Here is an 11,352-nt window from a genome sequence, read left to right as displayed (position 1 = left end):
TTTAAAACAAAATTTCACTGTTTGTATTTAGTAACTAGATAAAGGTGAAATAACAAATATTTATTTGTAGAGAAACTTGTTATCCCGACTGGTTTATATGAAAGTACAAGTTACATTATGTTCAAATTAAGATATCATACTTAAAGCAGTTTAGGGAATGGTAGTAATGAAATAACTGGATTAATGTCATTATTGAGGTATGTACTTCAAGATTCAGTTTTAGGATATCAACTCTTTTGACTTGCATCAATGATGCAGATGAAGGAATGATCAATGAAATATTTAAATTTGCTGATGATATTAAGGTTTTAGATGTTACTGGCAGCAAAGAAAATGATACTGGTTCAACAACAAAACTTTGTATTATTTGGGGTGAATAAATGCAAGAAAACACATGTGGAGGTTATCATAATTTGAACTATATATATAATTTTAACCTTAACAGTGTTACAGAAGGAGAAACATTTTGGTGTAATGGTTGATCAGTATCGTGATCCATCCAAGAAGTGTGCTGTTTCTCATGGCAGAGTAAATAGAATTTTACGCTGTAACCACAGAAATACTGAATATAAGTCTAAAGAGGTTATAATAACATTGTATAGGTCACTGGTTAATCCAGATTTGAAGTACTGTGTTCAGTCTTGGTTACTTTACTTAGGAAGGATGCTGAATTATTGGAAAGTGTTCAGAGAATACCCACAAGAATGATACCTGGGATGGAAAGCTTTCTTCTTCTAAGCTTCCAGTATTTTCTATTTTAGTCCTACGTAGTTCAATTTTTAAAAGGTTTCAATCTAATTGGCAAAAAAAAAAAAAAACTTTATTTAATGCAAGTTAACAGAAAATAGAAGTTCCATAAGTGGCTTTGGGTTTCCACACATTGTATAAGCATGTGACAACTATTCCTACAAAATAAAATTATCTCTGCTAACAGAAGGAAATTAATTGCCAAACAACAAACTTAAATAACAACAATATCAATATACACATTCTTCCAGTGTGGAACTTCCAGTTACACATTCCTAAGTTAAATTGCTACTTTGAAAGCACGTTATCACGTCAATAAAATGTCAAATAATATTGTTTTCTCTCTTTCTATATGCATGTGTCTACTAACTTGAATTTTAGGTGATAATTTTAGTTTGAAAGATTACACATAAAGAGATATAAAGGGAAAAAAAAGCTGACAATGGGAATTTCTTACAGATCACCAGATGATACAGAAGAAACTTAACAGTGAGATTAAGAGTTCAGCTTTTAATGTGATAATTATTGGTGATTTTAATTTCAGGCACACAGACTCAAAAATGCTAGAGTCAAACCATGATGGCGAAAGGTTTTTGGAAACTGTTCTGAATGACTATCATCCCCAATTCTTCAAGGAACCTACTCAGAACAATGCTATTTTAGATTTATTGTAAACTTTTAATATAGAAATGAAAGAGAGGGTAATAACTGGAGAATGTCTGGGTGCAAGTGATCACTGCTGTATTAGGTTCAATCTTTTGCTGCATATGAAGATAAGGAATAATGATATTTTGTTTATAAATTTCAAAACAGCAAATTTTCAAGGGATGCAACAAGAATTATCTGTTGTGAATTGGACAGCTCAATTATTTGGAGACACTGATCAGATGTGGAATATTTTTAAATATATTCATATTTAATATTCATAATAGAAAAGGTTAGCTGCAAGTGATAAACAAGATAGGCTCACAAAAGATCCAAGACAAAATTTGAGAAATGTATTATAAATTTAAATTGACTGGTATGATGGGAGACTTAGAAGATTATAGACCAAACAGAATATCAGCACATCAAAAAAATATTTGAAAAATGGAAAAAAGTTGGCTGAAAATGTAAAAACTAACAGGAAGAATGTCTTTAAATACATTAGGAGTAAACAAAATAGTAGGACAGTGATAGGACCCTAAAGGGATGATAAGGGAAGGCTTGTATTTGATAATTATGAAATGTTTGGGTTACTGTATTTAGCATTTCCTTCAGGTTTTACTTGTGAAAACTTAGGCAGTATCTCTCACCTTGAACAGTTCACAAATGGAGACAGGGTCAGACAAGATGACTGCATTAATTTTGAGCTTGTTAAGAAAAAATTGGAAAATTTAAAATATGATAGAGATTCCTGGGCTAGATAATATTTATCCAAGACCCTAAAGGAGCTTAAAGATTGAACATGTGAGATATGTGAGTACTGGAAGTTAATAATGTAACTCCTCTTTTTTTAAGGGAAGTAATAAAAACTATCCAAGTAACTATAGGCCTACGAGTTTTACACCTTTGGAAAGTCCAATAAAAGATGCTTTGCAAAATAATTTAATAAAGTTTAAAATTTTATTGGACAGTCAACATAGTTTCAATAAGGGAAAATCTTGTCTTACAAATCTTGAAATCCTTTGAAACAATTACTGCTTATGTAGATTAGGGTAAAGGTGTAAATTTGGAGTGATTAAATTTTCTAAAATCAAAACAAAACTAACATGATAGCACATAAAAGACTTGTAAAATATATACACACACACATACACACAGGCTGTAAACATAGAAATACTAAATACAAGTCTAAAATTGTTATTATGTCATTGTATAGGTCACTGGTTAAGCAACATTTGGAGTACTGTGTTCAGTCTTTATGTATATGTTAACTAACTGAAGTAACTGGATGGAAGAAAGCAAAGGATTGTTATAAATGGAGTTCAGTCAGACTGAATTAATGTTACAAATGAAATATACCTTTTTGATATGCACCAGCCACAGAGATGAAGGAATGGACAATTAATTAATTAAATCTGCTGATGATATTAAGGTCTTGGTGTTGCTAACTGAAGAGATGATGCTGCTGTTTTGCAAAATGATTTACATCATGGCAGATGGGTTTTAATTATAATAAATGCATAATAATATCAGTGGGTTATCTTAATTTGAATTATAAGTATAATTTGGATGTGAATAACCTTAACAGTGTCACAAAAGAAAATGATCTTGGTGTAATGGTTAATCAGTCTCTTAGCCATCCAAGCAGTGTGCTGTTGCTAGTGGTAGAGCAAATAGGATTTTAGGCTGTACCTACAGAAATACTGAATACAAGACAAAAAATGTTATAATTTCATTGTACAGATCACTGGTTAAGCCACATTTGGTATACTGTGTTCAATCTTGGGCTCCTTACCCTAGAAAGGGTTATTAGGTTGTCATATGAGGAGAGACTGAAATCTCTCAAACTGTTTTCTCCTGAAAAAAAAACAGCCAGAAGTTTATGACTCAAGTGTTTTAAGATTGTAAACAGAACTGATAATGTTGATGCATCATTCTTTTCATATTTAACAATAAGAATAAGAGGACTAGGAGACATAAATATATTATTTTTCTAACAGGGTGGTTGGCCTTTGGAATGAGTTTCCTTCAGATGTAAAAAAACATTTTTTATACATCTAGTAAAAAAGAGTAACACAGTGTGTATGTGTTTGTGTGCATGTCAGGATAAACAAAAAATATGCACAAATAAATAATTTCAGTCTTTGAAGTTACAGCTGCTTTACCATATACACCCTTGTGGAAATCAATTGAAACAAATGGTCATTTTACAATATTTTCAACATGGCAGCCGATGTAGGCTCGCTAGATCTGCTGATTTCCTTTAATAGTCATTTTTTCACACAGACGGCATCATTAGATGTGTTTTATAGTATGGTCAATCTATTTTTGGGATATATGACGAAATTTTGAGGAATATTACGTCATTCAAAATTGCATTACAAGGGCAAGGAGACCAGTCAAAAAACAACTTCTTACCAACTCAATGAAGAAAAAACGGTATCAATGGGGTCTGAAATACAAGAACTGGACACAAGAACAATGGAAAAAGGTGTTATTCAGTGACGAGACTCATTTTTTCGTACAGGGTCAAAGAAGTTTGCATGTTTGCAGATCTCCAGGTGAGAAACTTCGAGAATTTCACATCAATTAGTTCGTAAAACATCCCTTGAAGAAGATGTTTTGGGGCTTTTTCAGTTACTACGGCATCGAAAGATTACATTATCATAGACGGTATGATGCAAGGACCACAGTACATCGAAGTTTTGCAGAGAAGAGTCGTTCCAGAATTGAAAAAGATTTCCAGGAGGATCTGGCATTTTTCAGCAAGATCTGGCTCCTTGCCACACATCGAAACTTGTGAATAACTTTATGACTACAACACGAATAAAGGTGCTGGACTGGCCTGGAAACTCTCTGGACTTAAATTCTATTGAGAATCTTTGGGCAATTTGTAAAGAAAGACTTCGGGGAAAAGACTGTACTACGAAAGATAAGCTAATTGAGGCCATAATTGAGGTGTGGTACCATGATCCAAAAATTAGTAAAGATTGCAGTCAACTCATGGACTCGATGCCAAAGCAGATTAATGACCTTCTGAAAAATAAAGGCAGTCATATCATGTATTAATTTGCGAGTAATTTTTGGATTCTCAAAAATAAAACGCAAAAAATTGAAAAAATCGTAATTTTCCTGTCTTGTTTCAATTAATTTGCACAAGGGTGTATAGCATTATAATAAAAATTGATTTTAATACTGAATATAACCAAGACTGATCTGTATTTACAAAAGCTAACAAAAATATTGTTTCATAAAAATTACCACTTAACTTTCTTGTTACCTGTAACACATTATTACATACATCTTATGTTCTACACAATAACAAAGAAAAGGCACAAAATAGTCTTAACTATTTTCTATATTTATACTTTTCAGACAAAAGAATATGATATAATTTATGAAATGCAACTCATAATGCCCATTTTGGTTTATACTTCTGATGGTTGTTTGTTATGATGCAATTATATCAAACACCAATATTTTCAGATCTGATACTCTTTTTTTTCAAACTCAGTCAGTCAGAACACTCATTTTTTTAAGATATGCAATAGAACTTGTACCTTATAAGAATTAATAACTTCCTTTTAAATATTACTTTTCTGTGCATGGAACAATTTTGCATTGCACTGACCTTCCACAGACAACTGCCTGATAGCTGCAACATAAGACCATGATTTTTGGGCTAAAAATTGAATAACAACCTGTCTGTAACAGCTTTTCTTCATATCAATAATATAATTCACAGACACACATGAATACAGTGTATACAGTATAGAACAAAGATGTCACATAATCAGGAAATGCTTCATGTTCAACTTCAAGTCAAACTCCTTGATACATAGATGAATATTTTTGGTTTATAAACTTTAATGCCCCAAAAAGTAACTAGGGGTGATCAAAAATTGTTTTTTGTCTTTATTCCACTTGTGGTACTAAAGTCTCTTTAGAGAATGTCACAGAGTTTCAGCTAATGGTCTAGATGTTACAAAACTTGATTAGATTTACTAGCAGGTTGAGAAGATAAACTAATGGGTTGCAAAGTGATAGACTTGACTAATCTTTGCTGTAGGCATGTCTAATGAAATGCCTCAATGCATCCAGAAAAATTGTGAATGTTTCAAGCTGAAAATTTGGAAATCACTGTTTGTTCAGAATTTTGCACAAACCTACATGAGGACTACCTGCATTGGCCATCCCTAATTTAGCAGTGAAAAACTAGAGAGAAGGCAGGTAGTCATCACCTTCCATTGCCAATCCTTGGCCTAATCTTTTACCAACAAAGAGTGAGAATGACCCCATGGTTAAGAGAACAAACATGTTTGTTGGAAATGGAATTCAAGCCCACAACCCTCAGATTGCATGTCAAGTACCCTAACCATCTAGCCATGCCAGACCCCTTGTGAAGAAGATGTGAAGTATTGATGTCAAAATGCGATGTGTACGTTGAGGTAGACCAAAACTGTGACAAAAGCAACAAACGAAACAAAACATGGAAATTACAAAATTTTTTAGTCAATTTAAAATGATTTTAGTGCAACATATTACATGTGACATTATACTGCATTCATAGTGGATTACTTTATTAGGTATTGGTATTTAATTCAGATAATTAAATTTGTGGAATGGCCCCTCTTCAGTACTGAGATCAAAGAATCCAAGTTTAAGGGTGAAATTTTGGTTTATAATAGGGATGTTTTGTTAAGATATGTAGCTTCTTATGTTTGATTCTTTGTTTGAAATTGCAGTGTTCTGTACAGATATACTATGGATTTTTTGAGTTGCACTGATGGTAAATACGAGATGTTTTTTTTATTATGTTTAGTGAAATTAACTTCCACATTTCTTCCAGTTTCTCTTTATTGAATGTCATAGAGTTTCAGCTAATGGTCTAGACGTTACAAAACTTGATTAGATTTACTAGCGGGTTGAGAAGATAAACTAATGGGTTGCAAAGTGGCAGACCTTTATTAAAAGTTATTCTATCAACTGATACTAAACCTGTGCACTAAGAAGGTAGCAATGAAATGCTTCTTGGTATAATAACTGCTAGACTCGTGAATGTTAAAAAATTGTTACATTAAATATGTAAAACAAAAAAAGAGAGACAATTTATGAAATAAATACTGTCTGTAATATTTTATATGTAATAAAAATATATGTCAACCTTTATGAAAACATGATTGATGAATAAATCATTTTACATGAAACACAAACAAAAATTAAAATTATCCTTAATGAACTGATAACCATCATAACTATCAATATACACTGTACCAATTTACTACATTATCTGACTTCCTATCAGTACATAAATCATTAAACTCAATTCATGGGAAAATTAGCTGGCACAGCTCAACTCGGTCATTCGCTATCTGGTAATTGATCCTTCGAATAACAACTTCATATCAGATAACACTTTTTATCATGGCACATAGATCAGACCTACCTAAGAGGTACTGCTGTAGTTTAATCTGAAACAAACTCACTATAATGATACATTCGAAAAATGTTGGGGGGGCGGGGGGGAGTTAATATCAAAGAATTTATCTTCACTGAAATAAAACAATTTCAAAATCTTTACACAGTGGAAAATTTACCTCATCAAAGAAGTTGGTTGGTTGGTTTGGTGTTTTATGACACAAAGCAACTAGGACATCTGCACCAAACATCCAATAAAAAGTTAAAACTAAAGTGAAATTATTAAAATTCATAAAGGGAAATTAAGGTAAAGCAAGTTTACTTTTTGAATTACAAACATTAATAGTATTACAACCAATTTTTACATCTACTCCACAGCAGTAAAAAAAAACTACAGTAATACAAATTGTAAAGGACTTTCAGTATTATCATAACTCACCAGGCTGACTAATGGGTAAGTTCAAAAAACAGCATTAGTCACCTGAAGTTGGCCATACCAGTCCTGGTTTTGAGTTATTTGACATTATGGCTGTTTTCAGAAAGTAAAGTAATACAAGTTTTAAAAGACTTGTAGCAAAATTTTAATTATGACAACACTCCAGGATGACAAACGGATAGATCAAACAGCAGTGCAAGTCACCCGAAGTTGGCCTTTCCAGTCCTGGTTTTGAGTTATCTTATGTTACAGCCATTTTCTAATTTCAATTCAAACTAGATGGACTTTGATTCTTAAAAAGGAATCACATTAAAAAAGGTCTAATGTATAAATTAAAAAAACTGAAATAGCATTAAAAAGATTAATGGCCTTTGAAAAACTAAAAACATTTCTAAGGTGGACAGTATCACAATCACCAATAACCTTAGGAGAAAATATGTTTAAAATGGTGCTGTAGTTGAGAGTCATAACGACAGCAAAACAGTAAAATGTGCTTATTGTGACCTAAGTGTTACATAGACAATACATTGGTACATCAGTCCCAGATAAAAACAAATGAGTTAAAAAACTTTGACCAATGCATACTCTAGTTAGAACAACCTCCTCTTTCCAATCATTACAGAAGCAAGATTGCCCAAGTCCAATAGAGAGTATTATTTGGAAAAGCTTGTTTTCTCTTTGCTCACTCCAAGTCAACTGCCAACTGGCACAGGGCCAAGTATTTAATACAGGACCATAGTACATGTATGGTACAGACACAGCAGTAATAGTGACAGAGCAGACAGATTTAGCTGCAGTTTCAGTGAGCTCAATCCAACAAATACCAACGTGGTCTAGTATCCAAAAAACCTGGACAGAAGTAAATATTAAAGAGAAATAACACGAAGCAATTCCAGGGCCAGTAAGGAATTAATAGAGTCAGTATAAATAGTGCAATTTGAGTACTGCTTAGCTTCTATATGATCGATGGCAAGAGAAATAGCATACATTTCAGGAGTGAACACAGAAATTGTAGAGGAGATTCTTCAACCACCAAACCACAACAAACTATGGCAGAGCACACACATTCACTTGATTTTAAACCATCGATATAAGTAGGAATGGAAGGATGATTCAAAAGATGTTCAGCAAATAATAGACAGTATTTCCAATTGAGAAGTGACCTGAAGTTGGCCTTCCCAGTCGTGGTTCCAAGTTATTTGACATTATGGCCATTTTCAAAAAGTAAAGTAACAAAAGTTTTAAAAGACTTGTAGCAAAATTTTAATAATAACTCGCCAGGATGACAAACGGGTACTTCAAACAGCAGAGTTAGTCACCTGATGTTGGCCTTTCCAGTTCTGGTTTTCAGTTATTTTATGTAATGGCCATTTTCTAATTTCAAATCGAACTATATGGACTATGATTCTTAAAAAGAAATCACATTAAAAAAGCTCTAATGTATAAATTAAAAAAACTTAAAGAGCATTAAAAAGAATAATGACCTTTAAAAAAACTAAAATCATTACCAAGCTGGACAGTGTCACCATCACCAATAGCACTGTAAAATTATGAGCAAACCTTGGGACAGAACATTTTTAAAATGGTGCCGTCTTTGAGAGTTGTAACGACAACAATAAAGTAAAATGTGGTTTATTGTGACCCGAGTGTTACAAAAACTACACACTGGTACACCAGTTCCAGATAAAAGAAAATGATGAGTTAAAAAACTGTGACCGATGCGTAGTCTAGTTAGAACAACTTCCTCTTTCTGATCCTTATGAAAGCAACATGGCCAAAGTCAAATAAAGAGTTTCATTTGGAAAAGCTTGTTTTCGCATTGCTCACTCCAAGTTGACTGCCAGCTAACACAGAGCCGAGCCATGAGTACAGGACCATAGTCCATGTATGGAACAGGCAGAGCAGTGATAGTGCTAGAACAGATAGATTTTGCTGCAGTGTCGGCAGGCTCATTCCTTCAATTACCAAAGTGGCCCGGTACCCAGAAAAACTGGATAGAACTAGATGTTAAAAAGAAATAGGCCAGTCGGTTTTGAATATTGGCAAGAACAGCGTGTGAACCAACGTGAAGCGATTCCAGGGCCAGTAGGAACAAAGTGAGTCGGTATAAATAGTGCAGTTTGAGTACTGCTTAGCTTCTATGTGATCCAGGGCAATTGAAATGGCGTACAGTTCAGCAGTGAACACAGAAGCTGTAGAGAACATTCTACATGCAACCACTGAACCGCAACAAGCCATGGCAGAGCACACACATTCACCTGATTTCAAACCATCGATATAAATAGAAATGGAAGGATGATTCAAAAGATGTTCAGCAAATAATGGACAGTATTTCCAATTGGGAATGACTACTTTACTCAGATGACTTAAAAATAAGTCATATTTGGGGACTGTAATAAGCCATGGTGGGATGGGCAATGTTATCCAAGGACAGACCCAATTTATCCAACTGCACCTGGATACAAAGGCCAAAAGGATCATGACAGATAATTTGTTCTGAAAAGGCATGGCCCACTAAGGAAGGAAAACACAACCCCAGGTGGGATGCGTTGGTAAGGAATGAAGTTTCGAAGCATAAAAAACAGTTACAAACAGCAGAGGTGCAAAGAAGGTTCATGAGACTCTGTGTATAAGCTCTGAACTGGGTATGTGCAGAAAGCCCTGGTGCAGAGCTGAAGTCCCTAATGATGAACGAGGTCCAGCATCTTTAAGGCCGAGGTGTTGGCAGAGCCACAGACCAGAGATCCACAGTCAAGTTTTGATCTAATAAGAGCATGATACAGCTGCTTGATGTGTGGTATAAAGGTCAGCTTACAGTCAAAGATAAGCCCCAGGAATTTGTCCCAGGGACCACAGGTAGTACAACTTCACCGATACAAAGCTGTTGTAGGAATTCACGCTGGGTGGGCTAGAGGAACCAAACAAGACAAGCATTAACTATCCTCTCTAAGGTCTTACAGAGACAACTCATCAAAGCAATCAGAAGAGAAGAAGGAGATAGATGGGATAGCATTTCATGGTGTACATCATCAGGTCCGACCAATGTATTGTCAGACCAATGAAAGGTCAGTTTGAGTTCCACCAATATAAAGGGATGATAACTGTCATCGAGACAATCAGCTCGAAAGAAAACATGTGATCACTCTGCCCGCGTCTTGATGCTTAAAAAGGTGTAGGAAGAAGCAGAAGTTCTTGATACTTGGAAAAAGCTTTCAGTGAAAGAAGGCCAGTCTGCTTCATCCAGCTTCCGCTGTAGCAAGCAGGTCAGGTGACAATGACCACAACCAGTCTCTGTCTTGGGTTATTGTTAACCCTCCATGAAAAGTGGAAGAATAGTGAAGGGAAGCAAATTGAGAGATCAACAGCAGTAAAGGACTGACTAGATGCATGAAAAAAGTATAAGAACCACTATTGGAAAGAGAAAGGTTGTGATCAGAGAACATATGATCTATGGAGCAGCCCCTACTATCAATATCAGCACTTCCCCAGATGGGATGATATCCATTAAGTCCCCCAGGATTAAAATGGGAGATGGCAACTGTTCAATAAGGGCATCAAAGTCTGATTGATCATAGGTCTCTCCAGGTGACAGGTAGAGAGAACAAACAATAATGGTACGACCCAAGGAAACATGGATGGCTACAGCCCCCAAGGGTGTGTCTGGTGGCAAAGACACAGTGGGCACATGCTGATCAACCAACAGTGCCACCCTTCCATGCATTTGTCCACCACACAGCCTGTCATTTCTGTACAAAGAAAACTGCTGAATGGTGACTGTATCAGCACATTTCAGAAATATTTCCTGTAAGAAAAGACATACAGGATGGAAGGAAACAATCAATGATTTGATGCCATCCAGATTAGAACGTAAACCTTAATAGATCCAATGATCAAGGTGGCCATTTTTATTTGTGTGTAGAGCTTTTCTGTTTACAACCACATCTTTTTCTTTATTGTCTTTATTCAAGGGAGGTCTATCGACCTCCATGGATCCTGCCATGGGTCAATTGGGCAGGTCTTTATTGTTGGAAGAGGATTCCAGCAACTAAGGACATGAACAAATTATTGTTTTGCATCTTGTGGTGGGAGAAGATGTACCCAAGGAA

At 34.8% G+C, this 11,352-nt stretch overlaps 1 protein-coding gene across 7 annotated transcripts in view; it reads right to left on the bottom strand.

The window, feature by feature from the left end:
* LOC143257624 (uncharacterized) overlaps positions 1 to 11,352 on the bottom strand; it is a 97,385-nt gene that overhangs the window by 50,078 nt on the left and 35,955 nt on the right. Inside the window, exon 8 of one of the 7 annotated variants that reach the window (XM_076516644.1) lies at positions 29 to 794. The exons of the other annotated variants lie outside the window; for them this stretch is intronic. The gene's annotated coding sequence lies outside the window, so the exon portion shown is untranslated. Of the gene's footprint in view, positions 1 to 28; positions 795 to 11,352 lie in introns of those variants that run through there. 7 annotated transcript variants of the gene reach the window in all.

Source organism: Tachypleus tridentatus, chromosome 7 (genome assembly GCF_004210375.1).
Source record: "Tachypleus tridentatus isolate NWPU-2018 chromosome 7, ASM421037v1, whole genome shotgun sequence".
NCBI lineage: Eukaryota > Metazoa > Arthropoda > Merostomata > Xiphosura > Limulidae > Tachypleus > Tachypleus tridentatus.
This window is presented reverse-complemented; position numbering and strand designations above follow the sequence as displayed.